At 42.2% G+C, this 17500-nt stretch overlaps 1 protein-coding gene across 1 annotated transcript in view; it reads left to right on the forward strand.

The window, feature by feature from the left end:
- Positions 1–17500, forward strand: part of LOC139758413 (RYamide receptor-like) — a 256445-nt gene that overhangs the window by 30636 nt on the left and 208309 nt on the right.

The following is a 17500-nucleotide window of genomic DNA, read 5'->3' on the forward strand; positions in this document are numbered from 1 at the left end:
ACCCCAGACGCTTCACAAGCCTTGGTTCAATCCAGTGACAGCACGTCGACCCCGGTATACCACATCGTTTCAATTCACTCTATTCCTTGCACTCTTTCACCATCCTGCATGTTCAGGCCCCGATCGCTCTAAATCTTTTTCACACCATCCTTCTACCTCCAATTTGGTCTCCCGCTTCTCTTCTTCCCTCAACCTCTGAAACATATATCCTCTTTGTCAATCTTTCCTAAATCATTCCCTCCATGTGACCAAACCATTTCAACACACCCTCTTCTGTCCTCTCAAGCACACTTCTTTTTATTACCACACATCTCTCTTACCCTTTCATTACTTACTCGATCAAACCACCTCACACCACATATCATTTCCAACACATCCACCCTCCTCCGCACAACTCTATCTATAGCCCACGCCTCGCAACCATATAACATTGTTGGAAACACCATTCCTCAAACATACCCATTTTTGCTTTCCGAGATAAATTTCTCGCCTTCCACACATTCTTCAACGCTCCCAGAACCCTCGCCCCCTCCCCCACCCTGTGACTCACTTCCGCTTCCATGGTGTCATCCTCTGCTATGTCCACTTCCAGATACCTAAAACACTTTACTTCCTCCAGTTTTTCTCTATTCAAACTTACCTCCCAATTAACTTGACCCTCAACCCTACTGTACCTAATGACCTTACTCTTATTCACATTTACTCTCATCTTTCTTTTGTCACATACTTTACCAAACTCAGTCACCAACTTCTACAGTTTCTCACCCGAATCATATCCCATTTTTCACGACTCTCATTGTCTCTCCTTACTCTCTTATCTCTTACTCTTACCAACTCACTATCTTACTTTAAATCATTATGCTCACACTCATGCCACACCCTTCCCTCCGTCTCTCCTCACCCCCACACCCACACCACCACGAAGACGGCCAGGGACCCAGAGTGAGCGACAGATCATCCCAGACCAGAACGTAGAGAAGATGAGGAATGGGAGGTCTCTGCTGCCCCATGGGAAGGGAGAGAGTTCGGGGGTGGTCTTCCCAGGTTCCCCTTGCAAGGGGTTGGGAGGGTGAGGGGAGGCATTCTGAGGGGAGAAGAAAGTTGTAAACAATTATGCCACTATTTGTGTCGAGGGGGTGAGTTGGGGTGCCAGGGTTTGATGTCTAGTGTCACTTGACGGAAGTGATGGTGATGGGAGAGGAGAGGGAGGTAGTGATGGGAGAGGGGAGGGAGGTAGTGATGGGAGAGGGGAATGGAGGGTTGTTGGGGGTGATGGGTAGTGGTGGAGGGTAGTGGGGTAGTTATGGTGTGGTTGATGGATAGTGAGAGAGGCAGTAGGTAGTGGTGTGGGTAATGGACAGTTGAGGGGATGGACACTGCCCCTGGCGTAGGGAGGGAGCGAGCGAAGGAGGGAGGGAAGGAGGGAGGGAAGGAGGGAAGGAAGGGAAGGAGGTAGGGAAAGAAGGAAGGAGGGAGGGAAGGGAAGGAGGGAGGGAGGGAAGGGAAGGGTCAACCCCACAACTCAGTAAACCATAATAATAACCACAAATATTGGTCACACACAGCTTTCCCAACTCCCCTTCCCTCCCCTTCCCTTCCCTTCCCTCCCCTCCCTTCTTGACGATCAGGCCAAAGCTCCCTCCCCGGAAATAACCATCTTCGCCTCAATAACCATATTTCTCCTCCTCGAGACCATTTCGTACGTTTTCTTTAAGATAAAAACCAGATTGTCTATTTTTTTTTCAGTCTCAACGCCACTACGAGCTCAGGGCGAAGCTGCTGAGGTTCAGTGGGTGTGGCCAGCTGGCTAGCCAGACACACTGTGTGTATGTGTGGGTGTGTGTGTGTGTGTGTGTGTGTGTGTGTGTGTGTGTGTGTGTGGACGTGTGTGTGTGTGTGTGTGGACCTGCGCCAGGGACGACCTCACACTCCATCACTTGGTGACGCTCACATTAATGGATATGTGGTGTACGGCTCCACTGGCTTTAAACTTCAGAAATGATGATATATATATATATATATATATATATATATATATATATATATATATATATATATATATATATATACCGGGGTCAATGTGCTGTCAGTGGAATGAACCAGGGCATGTGAAGCGTCTGGTGTAAACCATGGAAAGTTTTGTGGGGCCTGGATGTGGAAAGGGAGCTGTGGTTTCGGTGCATTTTTACATGACAGCTAGAGACTGAGTGTGAACGAATGGGGCCTTTGTTGCCTTTCTCCTAACGCTACCTCGCGCGCGTGCGGGGGGAGGGGGTTGTCATTTCATGTGTGGTGGGGTGTATGTGTATGTGGGTGGGTTAGCCATTCTTTAGTCTTGTTCCCTTGCGCTACCTCGCTAACGCGGGAGACAGCGACTAATGGAAGGAAACATTGTAACAAGGGGAAAAAAACAGAAAAAAACAAATACAGACGGCCCCCTTTTCCTTCCCCCCCCCCCCCCTCCAGTTTCCCAAATGTATTTCTTCCTGTCGAAACGACTTTTCTCTTTTCCTCAATCTCTTTTCTCTGTTTCTCAACTTATTTCTTTTCTCGCCTTTTTTCTACCCCCCCCTTTCACTGTATTTCTTTTTTTCCTTATCCTTTTGTTTCCCTCCTTTTAACCTCTTTTTTTTTTCTTCCTCCTCCTTTTTCCCTTCCTTCCCTCTTTCCCACCACCCCCCCTCCTCTCTCTCTTCCCACCCCCCCCCACCCCAACCTCCACACTTTCTCTCTCCCCTCACCCCCCCACCACCCACCCCCACCTCCCTCTCTCTCTCTCTCTCTCTCTCCTCTCTCTCTCTTCCTCTTTTCCCTCTCTCTCCCCTCTCCTGCAAAATTCATTGACGTAGTTATCAATTACTTAATATCGGTCAAGCGTTGATTAATTACGGTTGTAAGAAGGGATGAGTCCCCTTTCCAACTTCTTAATGGGATGAAATTTTAATGAAGTCACTAGTTTAAAGCTTCTATATTAAACTAACTGTATACCAAAATTTATTTAAAAAGAAAAAGCTTCTATATTGAACCTAACTGTATATCTGAAGTCAACGTAGATATAGCTTCTATATTGAACTTAACTGTATAGCCAAAGTCAGCTATAAAGTATATTCTATTTAAACCAAACTGATATCTGAAGTCAACATAGATTATAGCTTCTATATAGAAATTAACTGTATAGCCAAAGTCAGCTATAAAGTATAGCTTCTATATTGAACCTAACTGTATTTCTGAAGTCAACATAGATTATAGCTTCTATATTGAAATTAACTGTAACCCAAAATTCGCATAATTATACTTCATATTGAACTAACTGTATATTGAAGTAAAAAAAAATTTTAAAAATTTTAAAAAAAAGCTTCATATTGGGAACTAACTGTATACCAATTCACATAGATTATGGCTTCTATTTAAATTAACTGTATACCAAAGTTACTTAAAGTATAGCTTCTAATTAAACCCTAACGTTTTAATGAAGTCACTAGTTTATGCTTCTAATTGAACTTAACTGTAAGCCAAAGCGCAAAAAGATGCTTTTTAAATTAACCCTAACTGATATCTGAAGTCACATAGATTATACTTCTATATGAATTAAAACTGTAAGCCAAAAACGCTATAAAGTATACTTCTATATTAACCAAACTTTTAAACAAGTCAACATAGTATAGTTTCTTATTGTTTAACTGTAAGCCAATTCAGCATAGATTATAGCTTCTATATTGAACTTAACTGTAATCTGAAGTCAACATAGATTATAGCTTCTATATTGAACTTAACTGTATAGCCAAATTCAGCATAGATTATGGCTTCTATATTGAACAAACTTTTAAAACGGTAAACATGAATAGCTTCTTATAAAACCAAAGTATATTGAAGTCACATAGATTATGCTTCATTTACTTTTGTAAAAACCGGTCAGCATAAAAATAGCTTCATTTTGAACCACGATTCTGGTAAATTTTTTTTTGTTCTATATTAATTTTCGTTTAGCAAAATTTTGCTTCTTTAAATATGTATTACTATTTAATTTTGGTTTTTTGTTTTTAAATATTATTATTAGCATCAAAATTCCTAATTAATTCTGTTTTTAAAATGATATTTTTCATTTGATTGGACCATTTACTTCCAAATTTCATTTTTTTTTTTTTCTCTTTTTCGTTTCTTATGGATCATCAGGCAATCCAAGTTTGCTAAGAGGTTTTTATTAATTTTTAAATTTTCCTATATTTTTGATTTTTGAATTATCTTCTCATATCAATTTTTCGTAAAATGGTGTAAAGGCAAACCAAACAGAAATTTTTATTCAGTATAACAATTTGTTTTAAAAATTTTTTCGGGCGATTTTTCTAGAAATTTAATTTTGATTTTTAAATTTTGTGTAAAATTTTTTCCGGGCGATTTTTTCTAGAAATTTAATTTGATTTTTAAATTTTGTGTAAAATTTTTTCCCCGGGCGATTTCTCTAGAAATTTAATTCTGATTTTTAAATTTTGTGTAAAATTTTTTCCGGGCGATTTTTTCTAAAAATTTAATTTTGATTTTTAAATTTTGTGTAAAATTTTTTCCGGGCGATTTTTTCTAAAAATTTAATTTTAATTTTTAAATTTTTTTTTTAAAAATTTTTTTTTTTTTTTTTTAAAAAATTTGTTTAAGTTCAGTCACGAACTAAATTTAAGTGAATTAAAATTATCTCACTTGCATTTTTTAAATGCTGATAAGGAAAAGGGGAAAAGGAAATGCTCATTCCGGAAAAAAAGGTTGTGTCAATTAAAAACCCCCCGGGGTTTAAACAAAAAGGGGAACCCCCACTTTTTTGGGGAGCCTTTTAAGGGGCAACCCAAAAAAACCTCTGGGAAAAAGCTAATTTAAAATTAAAAGGGAAAAAGGGAAAAAAGCTAACAAAAACAGGAGAAAGAAAAAGCTCAAAAAAGAAGAAACAACTTGGAAAAAGAATTTTAAGAAGAAACAATTTAAGGAAGAAAGAAACTTTAAGGAAGAAAGCTATTTTAAATAAGAAGAAACATTTTAAGGAAAAAAAAGCATTTTAAGGGAAGAAAGCTAACTTTAAGGAAGAAAGCTAACTTAAAGAAGAAAGCTAACTTTAAGGAAGAAAGCTAGCTTTAAGGAAGAAAGCTAACTTTAAGGAAGAAAGCTAACTTTAAGAAAGAAAGCTAACTTTAAGGAAGAAAGCTAACTCTAAGGAAGAAAGCTAAATTTGAGAATAGATACAAGGGAGTTTATTATCGTAATTTTTGATATGAGTTCATGGATGGGCAATGGAGTGGATATAGAAGGTAAATGCATATATGTATGTATGTATGTATGTATGTATGTATGTATGTATGTATGTATGTATGTATGTTTGATGTATGTATGTATGATGTACGTATGTATGTATGATGTATGTATGTATGGATGTATGTATGTATGATGTATGTATGTATGATGTATGTATGTATGGATGTATGTATACGTGTGTATGATATATGTATGTATGTATATGTGTATGTATGTATAGGGGAGGGGAAGCTTGGGGTCATAAGACTGGCCTGTAGTGGGAAGGTGTCTGGATATGTTGGTCATTAGGTCTATGTAAATTTAGTATACATACTTACTGAGATATCTTCAGATATAGTGATTATGATAATGGTAGCAATGATGATAATAGTATTAATAATGATGATGATAATAGTAATAGTAATAATGATAATAATAATGATAATAATAATAATAATAATAATAATAATAATAATAATAATAATAATAATAACAATAATATTAATAATAATGATAATAATAATAATAATAGTAATAATATTGATGATAATAATAATAATAATAATAATAATAATGAAAACAATAATAATTATAATAATGATAATGATAATAATAATAATAATAATAATAGTAATAATATTGATGATAATAATAATAATAATAATAATAATGAAAACAATAATAATTATAATAATGATAATGATAATAATAATAATGATAATAATGAAAATAATAATAATAATAATAATAATAATATAATAATAATAATAATAATAATAATAATGATAATAATAATGATGATAATGATAATAATAATAATGAAAATAATAATGATAATAATGAACATCATTATCATCATTATCATCATCATTATCATCACATGGAGCCTCACATTACAAAAACAAAGAGAAATATTCTTCTGTTTAATTTATATTTTTTTCCACGTTGATGTCAAACGTTTACAAAATTCATTTACGATAATTTTTTTTTTACTCGGATAATAAACTTGACCAGGGCGCTCAGAGATAAAAAAAAAATGGAAACATTTAACGAAACGTTAATTTAAACGCATGTTAATCATTCGTCATTAGCAGGGGAGAAAATGTTAATGATAATATATGAGATAAATGAATTACTGCTCAGGAGATAAATGAGGGTTTTTGATACATATCATTGATGGTCATGTAAATCAAACGCGATCTTTGGGCATTTTTCTCTAAGTTCTAAGCAATGATAATGAAAGATGAGAAAAAATGCCAAAAGAAAACTTAAAAACATTTGGGAAAAATAAATATAGTGCATGATATTGTTTTACAATACTATATAAATCGGTGAATTTATATTGTCAGGAATGTCGGCGTATATATATATATATATAATATATATATATATATATATATATATATATATATATATAGAGAGAGAGAGAGAGAGAGAGAGAGAGAGAGAGAGAGAGAGAGAGGGGGAAGGAGTGAAGAGAGAGAGAGAGACTGAGAGAGAGAGAGAGAGAGAGAGAGAGAGAGAGAGAGAGAGAGAGAGAGAGAGAGAGGGAGAGAGAGAGCCAGTCAATCAATCAGTCATGTCCCTCCTCCCCCCCCCCCCCCAAAGCGCGTCGCTTTTCACAGACCGACCCAAGTCCCAGGATCCCCCCCCCCCCAACACACACACAGCCTCGACCCGGAGGGAGACAAAAACATTTCCCCATGTGGCGACCCCAATCACACCCCGCCCCGTGATAAACAGGCCACATCACAGCAGGCCGTAGTGGTGGTATCCAATTAAGACTTTTCGTCATTAAACTTCGGTTCGGGGTTCAGGCAATATTAAGAGGGGTTTTTAAATAACTCACCCGCCTTCTTGTCCAACAAACACTCTCTTCCCCCTCTCTCTCTCTCCCCCCCTCTCCTCCTCTCTTAATATAAAAAAAATATAAAAATATTATTAATATATTATTATCTTCTTTCTTCTTTTCCCCTTTCTCCCCTCCTCTTTCCCCCCCCTTTCCCCCCCCTCTCTCCCCCCCCCCCCTCTCTCTCCCCCCCCCTCTCTCTCTCTCTCTCACTTTTTCCCTCCTCCTCCCCCCACTCTCTCTCCCCCCTTTCTCTCCCCCCTCTCTCTCTCTCCCTCTCTTCTTTTTTAAAATTTAAAATTTTTTTTTTGCCTCTTCTCCTTTTTATTTTACCCTCTTAGTTCTTTCCCTCTCTCCTCCCTCTCCCCCCCCCCCCCCATCCTCTCCCCTCTCATCTCTCTCTCTCTCTTCCCCCCCCTCCCCCCCCCCTCTCCCCCTTTCCCCCCCCCCCCCTCCTCTCTCCCTTTTCTCCTCTCTCTCTCTCTCCCCTTTTTTCCCCCCCCCCCCTCGCCTCACCCCTGGTGGGGGCGCTAAGGGCTAAGGATATCCTACTTACGACGGAATTGCAAGTGTTCTGGGAGTCGGGGAGCGAGCGAGGGTGGGGGGATGACAGGGTGGAGGGGCGTTCTCTCCACCCATTGACCCCTTTTGATTAAACAAGGTCGTGGGGGGGTAGGGGGAAGGGGGTACGGTCCGAGCACGACGTACGGTCGTTGCGCATGAGGGTACGTGCTAAAAGGGTCGACCGTGGGCCCAAAGGGGTCGTACCCCCCTTAATCAAAAAGGTAAATTATTTTTAAAAAACCCCGTTTAATTTGGGGGCCCGGAAAAAGGGGGAAACCCCGGTTTAATTTAAAAATTTCGTCTTTTCCCAACTTTCTCTCTAAGGGGTCGAAACCTCGGCCAACCCGACCTACCTCCCGGGGCCCCCGCGTGTTCGGGCTACCGCGTGCCAAGGGCAAACGTCGTCTCGGGTCGTCCGTCGTGCTCAAGGTCGTGCCACGTGCTCAATCGTCCCGCTGAAAAGGGTTTTTCCCGTCGTGTAAAGGGGTCGTACCGGTTCGGGTGGCCCCCCCAAGGGTCACCGTCGTGCCAAGGGCGTACCGCCTTTAAAAAGGGGTCGCCGTCTGCTAAAGGGTCGTCCGTACTCGTGCTCAGAACGCTTCTTTTTAATATTCCACGGTAAAAAACTTTGCGTGATCACAAATAAATCCATTTTCAACCCGAGCTCGAACAAAACAACCACCCATTTTTTAATAATGACCCCCAAAATATTAGCGTAATAAACACGTATAAACAGCCAAGGGGCTCAACAATCAGGCCAGAGAAGGCTAACTGAGCGGTCATTTCTGCAACCATGGGACAACGAGGGATGGAAAAGCAAAGATGGGAAAGATGGAAAAGCAAAGATGGGAAAGATGGAAAAGCAAAGATGGGAAAGATGAGAGTGTTATCAACACGTCCTGGTGATGGCATTCATCGCTCAGTATGATGACGTAAAATATTGGACAGACGAAACTTAAAAATGAAAGAGGCTGTTCGCTCACATCGCACGGCAGGCACACACTGGCACGACCGAAAGGTAATCTCACCTAATTTCACAAATGTAATCTACAAATGATTATTAAAATTTTGGATTTATTGTATCCCCTGGATATGTAATATTAATTTTCTGTGTCCATGGACTAAATGTGTGGATATACAAGCTAAATGTAACCACATGAAATGTAATTACCGAAGATAATTTAATGCTTTCATCAACACAAGGAAGAGAGAGATAGCAGTTCCTTGAAGGTTACATGTCTATATATTCTTCTCATCTGTGCAACACTTTACACCCATCCACTTCATTACATGCGGAACTATACTTACAATCATCTACTTATTTACACTTATGAGCTCATATATGGTACTTTATTTCGTATACTTTGTACTCTTTATACTTTCTATATTTTCTATACTTTCTATACTTATTTTTTTCATCCGTAGTTGTGGCTATATAAGATGCATCTGCTTACCCAAATGGTGTCCCAGCTACGTCTCTTCATTGTATATCAACTGACTGTTACATTTCTTTCTTGCGTCACCCCTGATGATGTGATTATTGCACGAAAGTGAACTTGGGAACTTATCGTGTTTCTTTTCCCCGTGAACTCATAGGAATATATAGAGAGAATGAGTGAGGAAAGATTGATAAAGAGGATATATGTGTCAGAGGTGGAGGGACCGAGGAGAAGTGGGAGACCAAATCGGAGGAGGAAGGATGGAGTGAAAAAGATTTTGAGCGATCGGGGCCTGAACATGCAGGAGGGTGAAAGGCGTGCAAGGAGTAGAGTGAAATGGAACGATATGGTATATCGGGGTCGACGTGCTCTCAGTTGATTGAACCAGGGCATGTGAAGCGTCTGGGGTAAACCATGGAAAATTTTGTGAGGCCTGGATGTAGAAAGGGAGCTGTGGTTTCGGTGCATTATATATATATATATATATATATATATATATATATATATATATATATATATATATATATATATATATATATATATATTTTTTTTTTTTTTTTTTCATACTATTCGCCATTTCCCGCATTAGCGAGGTAGCGTTAAGAACAGAGGACTGGGCCTTTGAGGGAATATCCTCATATGGCCCCCTTCTTTTCCTTCTTTTGGAAAATTTAAAAAAAAATGAGAGGGGAGGATTTCCAGCCCCCCGCTCCCTTCCCTTTTAGTCGCCTTCTACGACATGCAGGGAATACGTGGGAAGTATTCTTTCTCCCCTATATATATTTATCTATCTATTCACTTTGCCCTGCCGCTGTCTCCCGCGTCAGCGAGGCAGTGCAAGGAAACAGACGAAAGAATGGCCCAACCCACCCACACACACATGCACATACATACACATCCACACACACCACATATACACACCTATACGTCTCAACGCATACATACACATACACACACAGACATATACATATATACCCATGTACATAATTCATACTGTCTGCCTTTATTCATTCCCATCGCCACCCCGCCACACATGGAATAACAACATCCTTCCCCTCATGTGTGTGAGGTAGTGCTAGGAAAAGACAACAAAGGCCGTATTCGTTCACACTCAGTCTCTAGCTGTCATGTAATAATGCACCGAAACCACAGCTCCCTTTCCACATCCAGGCCCCACAGAACTTTCCATGGTTTACCCCAAACGCTTCACATGCCCTGGTTCAATCCATTGACACCATGTCGACCCCAGTATACCACATCGTTCCAATTCACTCTATTCCTTGCACGCCTTTCACCCTCCTGCATGTTCAGGCCCCGATAACTCAAAATCTTTTTCACTCCATCTTTCCCCCTCCAATTTGGTCTCCCACTTCTCCTCGTTCCCTCCATCTTTGACACGTACATCCTCTTTGTTAATCCTCCTTACTCATCCTCACGAGTCCAAATTATTTCAACAAAGCCACTTCTGCTCTCTCAACCACTCTTTTTATTACCACACATATCTTTTACCCTTTCATTACTTAGTCAATCAAACCACATATATTTTATTTCATATATATTTGTCATTTCCCATATTAGTGAGGTAGTGTTAAGAACATGAGGATAGAGGACAAAGAGGATATATGCATCAGAAGTGGAGGGAATATATATATATATTTTTTTTTTTTTTTTTTTTTTTATATACACATATAATACATACAATATATATATATATATATATATATAATGCGGGAAATGGCGAATAGTGTGAAAGAAGAAAGAAAGATATATATATATATATATAGTAAAAATATTATATAAACATATATATCATACATATCCCTGGGGATAGGGGAGAAAGAATACTTCCCACGTATTCCCTGCGTGTCGTAGAAGGCGACTAAAAGGGAAGGGAGCGGGGGGCTGGAAATCCTCCCCTCTGCCTTTTTTTTTTTTTTTTTTTTTTTCCAAAGGAAGGAACAGAGAAGGGGGCTGGATGAGGATGTTTCCTCAGAGGCCCAGTCCTCTGTTCTTAACGCTACCTCGCTGACGCGGGAAACGGCGAATAGTATGAAAAAAAAAAAAAAAAATATATCATACAGCCCCAGGACTCCTTTCATGGGGTCAAGCAGCTTCAAGGATTCACTCCACTCTGGTGCAGGAAAATGATGGACTTATATATATATATATATATATATATATATATATATATATATATATATATATATATATATATATATATATATATATATATATATATATGATAGTCGGCGACGCAAACCTAACGCTTCCTGCATGTGTTGAGAGAGAGAGAGAGAGAGAGAGAGAGAGAGAGAGAGAGAGAGAGAGAGAGAGAGAGAGAGAGAGAAAGGGAGAGAGAGAGATTGCCTGGGCCCGAGCGAGCGTGGAAGTAACAGCAAGAGTTCACCAGCAAGAGGCAAGGGTCTGGCTGCCAGAGCTGCCGAGCTGAGCGAAACCCACCGACCCTCCTCCTGTCTCTCTCCCGACCCTCACAAACATAGACGAGCCACCACACACCACCACCCACCACAACACAAACACGAACCAGCCATCACACACCACCACCCACCACCACTCAAACACGAACGAGCCACCACACACCACCACCCATCACAACACAAACATGAACGAGCCATCACACACAACCACCCACCACAACACAAACACGAACCAGCCATCACACACCACCACCCACCACCACTCAAACACGAACGAGCCACCACACACCACCACCCACCACAACACAAACACGAACGAGCCATCACACACCACCACCCACCACAACTCAAACACGAACGAGCCATCACACACCACCACCCACCACCACACAAACACGAACGAGCCACCACACACCACCACCCACCACCACACAAACACGAACGAGCCACCACACACCACCACCCACCACAACACAAACACGAACGAGCAATCACACACCACCACCCACCACCACACAAACACGAACGAGCAATCACACACCACCATCAACCACAACACAAACACGAACGAGCCATCACACACCACCACCCACCATCACTCAAACACAGACGAGCCACCACACACCACCACCCACCACCACACAAACACAGACGAGCCACCACACACCAGTGCACAAACACAGACGAGCCATCACACACCACCACCCACCACCACACAAACACAGACGAGCCACCACACACCAGTGCACAAACACAGACGAGACACCACACACCAGTGCACAAACACAGACGAGCCACCACACACCAGTGCACAAACACAGATGAGCCACCACACACCAGTGCACAAACACAGACGATCCACCACACACCACCACCCACCACCACACAAACACAGACGAACCACCACACACCAGTGCACAAACACAGACGAGCCACCACACATCAGTGCACAAACACAGACGAGCCACCACACACCAGTGCACAAACACAGACGAGCCACCACACACCAGTGCACAAACACAGACGAGCCACCACACACCAGTGCACAAACACAGACGAGCCACCACACACCACCACCCACCACCACATAAACACAGACGAGCCACCACACACCACTACCCATCACCACACAAACGGACGAGCCACCACACACCACCACCCACCACCACACAAGCACGAACGAGCCACCACACACCACCGCCCACCACCACACAAACACGAACGAGCCATCACACACCACCACCCACCACCACACAAGCACGAACGAGCCACCACACACCACCACCCACCACCACACAAACACAGACGAGCCACCACACCCCACCACCCACCACCACAGAAACACAGACGAGCCACCACACACCACTACCCACCACCACACAAACACAGACGAGCCACCACACACCACCACCCACCATCACACAAACACGAACGAGCCACCACACACCACCACCCACCACTGCACAAACACAGACGAGCCACCACACACCACTACCCATCACCACACAAACACGAACGAGCCATCACACACCACTACCCAACATCACACAAACACAGACGAGCCACCACACACCACATCTCACCACCACACAAACACAGACGAGCCACCACACACCACTACCCACCACCACACAAACACAGACGAGCCACCACACACCAGTGCACAAACACAGACGAGCCACCACACACCGCCACCCACCACCACACAAACACAGACGAGCCACCACACACCAGTGCACAAACACAGACGAGCCACCACACACCAGTGCACAAACACAGACGAGCCACCACACACCAGTGCACAAACACAGACGAGCCACCACACACCACCACCCACCACCACACAATTCTTTGGCCACACTTCTTCAAACAAGGTATCGCGTGATAACAAGATCCCGCACAGGCAGTGTACTACCCTTCTACCAAACTACAGTGATTAGATTAGCATAAATTAGAGTTCGTTTAGTTTTTTTTTGCCACTCCCTAGTGGCTCTCTAACCTAATTGGTTCTAACTAATCTCATCCAGGAAGAAATGAATTAGACGTTTCAGTGTCGCTCCTTTTGGGTACGCAGAGAGAGAGAGAGAGAGAGAGAGAGAGAGAGAGAGAGAGAGAGAGAGAGAGAGAGAGAGAGAGAGAGAGAGAGAGAGTCTTTGTATGAGATTCGCAGAAGCTAACTCAAAGTGAATATTACAATTCTTCTGTAATTCATAATTCTATGATTCTATAATAAGTCTATACTTCTATAATGTATAGCTATAATACCGGAGTATTAAGTGTCTTGTTGGTGTTTACATGATCATAATGATGATAATTTGGTTTTGTTTGTAAAATATTCGTACGTTAGGTTTGCCAGTGGTACGCTGGTGCACACATTCCCCCAGTCCAGAGACTGTATTGTTCCTTGCATACAACTGGGGTGGAAGTAACTCTCTCTCTCTCTCTCTCTCTCTCTCTCTGTCTGCCCTTATTCATTCCCGACGCCACCCCACCACACATGAAATGATAGCCCCCTCCTGCCCCCGCAAGTGCGCGAGGTAGCGCTAGGAAAAGACAACAAAGGCCACATTCGTTCACACTCAGTGTCTAGCTGTCATGCAATAATGCACCGAAACCATAGCTCCCTTTCCACATCCAGGCCCCACAAAACTTTCCATGGTTTACCCCAGACGCCTCACATGCCCTGGTTCAATCCATTGATAGCGCGTCGACCCCGGCATACCACATCGTTCCAATTCACTCTATTCCTTGCACGCCTTTCACCCTCCTGCACGTTCAGACCCCGATCACTCAAAATCTTTTTCACTTCATCTTTCCACCTCCAATTTGGTCTCCCACGAGAATTCTCGTTCCCTCCACCTCTGACACACATATATCCTCTTAGTCAATCTTTCCTCACTCATTCTCTCCATGTGAGCAAACCATTTCAAAACACCCTCTTCTGCTCTCTCAACCATACTCTTTTTATTACCACACATCTCTCTTAACCTTTCATTATTTGCTCGATCAAACCATCTCACACCACATATTGTCCTCAAACATCTCATTTCCAGCACATCCACCTTCCTCCGCACAACTCTATCTATAGCCCACACCTCGCAACCATATGACATTGCTGGAACCACTATTCCTTCAAACATACCCATTTTTGCTTTCCAAGATAACGTTCTCGACTTACACACATTTTTCAATGCTTCCAGAACTTTCGCCCCCTCCCCCACCCTATGATTCACTTCCGCTTCCATGGTTCCATCCGCTGCCAAATCCACTCCCAGATATCTAAAACACTTCACCTCTCCAGCTTTTCTCCATTCAAACTTACCTCCCAGATGACTTGTCCCTGAACCCTACTGTACGTAATTACCTTGCTCTTATTCACATTTGCTCTCAGCTTTCTTCTTTCACACATTTTACCAAACTCAGTCACCAGTTTCTCACATGAATCAGCCACCAGCGCTGTATCATCAGCGAACAACAACTGACTCACTTCCCAAGCTCTCTCATCCCCAACAGACTGCATACTTGCCCCTCTTTCCAAAACTCTTGCATTCACCTCCCTAACAACCCCATCCATAAGTAAATTAAACAACCATGGAGACATCACACACCCCTGCCGCAAACCAACATTCACTAAGAACCAATCACTTTCCTCTCTTCCTACAGTTACACATGCCTTATATATATATATATATATATATATATATATATATATATATATATATATATATATATATATATATATACATTATTATAGATATACTATTCTATTTTCTAAAGGGGTATTTAGCTTTCAATCTAGAGTGTGTGACTGAATTCCTCCATTCCTCTGCCCTAACTAGTAAGCAGAGTGTCCCAAGCTCTTGTCCCGTGTCCCACAACAGCCATTCCCTCCACCCAGAATCTGCCTCCCCTCACCAGACGACCCAGGGGCCGCTTACACGTCAAGAAAAATAACAAAAAGGAGAAAAAAAAAAGGGGGGACGAATGGACGATGCATTCCTCAAACTACTTCGATACAACTCCATCTTGTTTTCGTCATGGAATATCTCTCGTAACCCCACCGTTGCTGCTGGCATCACACAGACACACATACAACTGATGTAGACACAGACACACAGACTAACGCACAGAAAGAGACCAAGATACACAGACACACATACAACAGATGTGGACACAGACACACAGACTGACGCACAGAAAGAGACAAGGATACACAGACACACAAACAGAGACACAGATACACAAACACTCAGACAAAGACACTGATACACTGACACACAGAGATACAGACACACAGACAGAGACACAGATATTGAGACACCCAGACACAGACACACAGACATAGATACACAGACACAGATACACAGACACATACATAGAGATGCACAGACACACACACAGACACATATACTGACACAGGCAGACAGACAGACAGACAGATAGACACAGGCACACAGACACACACAGACACACACACACACACACACACACACACACACACACACACACTTACGCAAGGGGCGTGAAGGAGATAATATAAGGAAGGACAGAAGTGATGGACGGTGCAGCTAGAAGGCGCGGGTGAGGCGCGCTGATATGGATGCTCCTGCCTTCTGCAGGTGGTGAGTGGGTGCGGCAGATGGATGAGGTGTGTGTGTGTGTGTGTGTGTGTGTGTGTGGGAGGGTAAGATAGTGGGAGAGCCAGTGTGGTGGGGAGGGAGTGTGGATGATGATAGTTACTGAGGCAGAAAAGATGGTCTGACTTCCTCCTCCTCCTCCTTCTTCTCCTCCTCCTCCTCATCATCCTTCTTCTTCCCTCTCCTCCTTCTCTTCCTCCTCATCATCATCCTTCTCCTCCTCATCATCCTTCTCTTCCTCCTCATCATCCTTCTCCTCCTCCTCATCATCCTTCTCCTCCTCCTCTTCATCCTTCTCCTCCTCCTCCTCCTCCTCCTCCTTCTCCTCCTCCTCCTCATCATCCTTCTTCTTCCCTCTCCTCCTTCTCCTCCTCCTCATCATCATCCTTCTCCTCCATCTCATCATCCTTCTTCTTCCTCCTCCTTATCATCCTTCTTCTTCCCTCTCTTCCTTATCCTCCTCTTCATTATCCTTCTCCTCCTTCTCATCATCCTTCTTCTTCCCTCTCCTCATCCTTCCTCCTTCTTCTTCCTCCTCCTCCTCATCCTTCTTCTTCCCTCTCCTCATCCTTTCTCCTTCCTCTTCTTCCTCCTCCTCCTCCTTCTTCTTCCTCATCCTCCCTCTTCTTCATCCTCCTTCTCCTCCTCCTTCTTCCTCATCCTCCTTCTACCCCTTCTTCTTCTTCCTCCTCCTTCTTCCTCATCCTCCTTCTCCCCCTTCTTCTTCCTCCTCCTCCTTCTTCCTCATCCTCCTTCTCCCCGTTCTTCTTCCTCCTCCTCCTTCTTTCTCATCCTCCTTCTCCCCCTTCATCTTCCTCCTCCTTTGTCCTCCTCCTCCTTATCCTTTCTCCTTCTTCGTGCTTCTTCTTCCTATTCTTCTTCCTCCCTCTTCCTCATCCATCTCCTTCTCCTTTTTTTTTCCTTCTTGCTTTTCTATTTCTTATCTAAACTTTTCTCTCTTCCTCACTCGTGTTTCCTGTCCCTAATTTCTCTTATGCTTCATACTAATTGCTTTCACTCCTTCCTTCTAACCTACCTCCAATTTTTGTTTCCATCTCTTTTTTGTCTCCATCTTTCTCTTCCTCTGTTCGCACGTCTCTTAGTGCAAACATTTTTTTTATGTTAGCTAAGAGGGCACGGAGAGTGTTGATATATATATATATATATATATATATATATATATATATATATATATATATATATATATATATATATATATTTATTTATTTATTTATTTATTTTGCTTTGTCGCTGTCTCCCGCGTTTGCGAGGTAGCGCAAGGAAACACGAAAGAAATGG

This window comes from Panulirus ornatus, chromosome 30 (genome assembly GCF_036320965.1).
Source record: "Panulirus ornatus isolate Po-2019 chromosome 30, ASM3632096v1, whole genome shotgun sequence".
Lineage (NCBI taxonomy): Eukaryota > Metazoa > Arthropoda > Malacostraca > Decapoda > Palinuridae > Panulirus > Panulirus ornatus.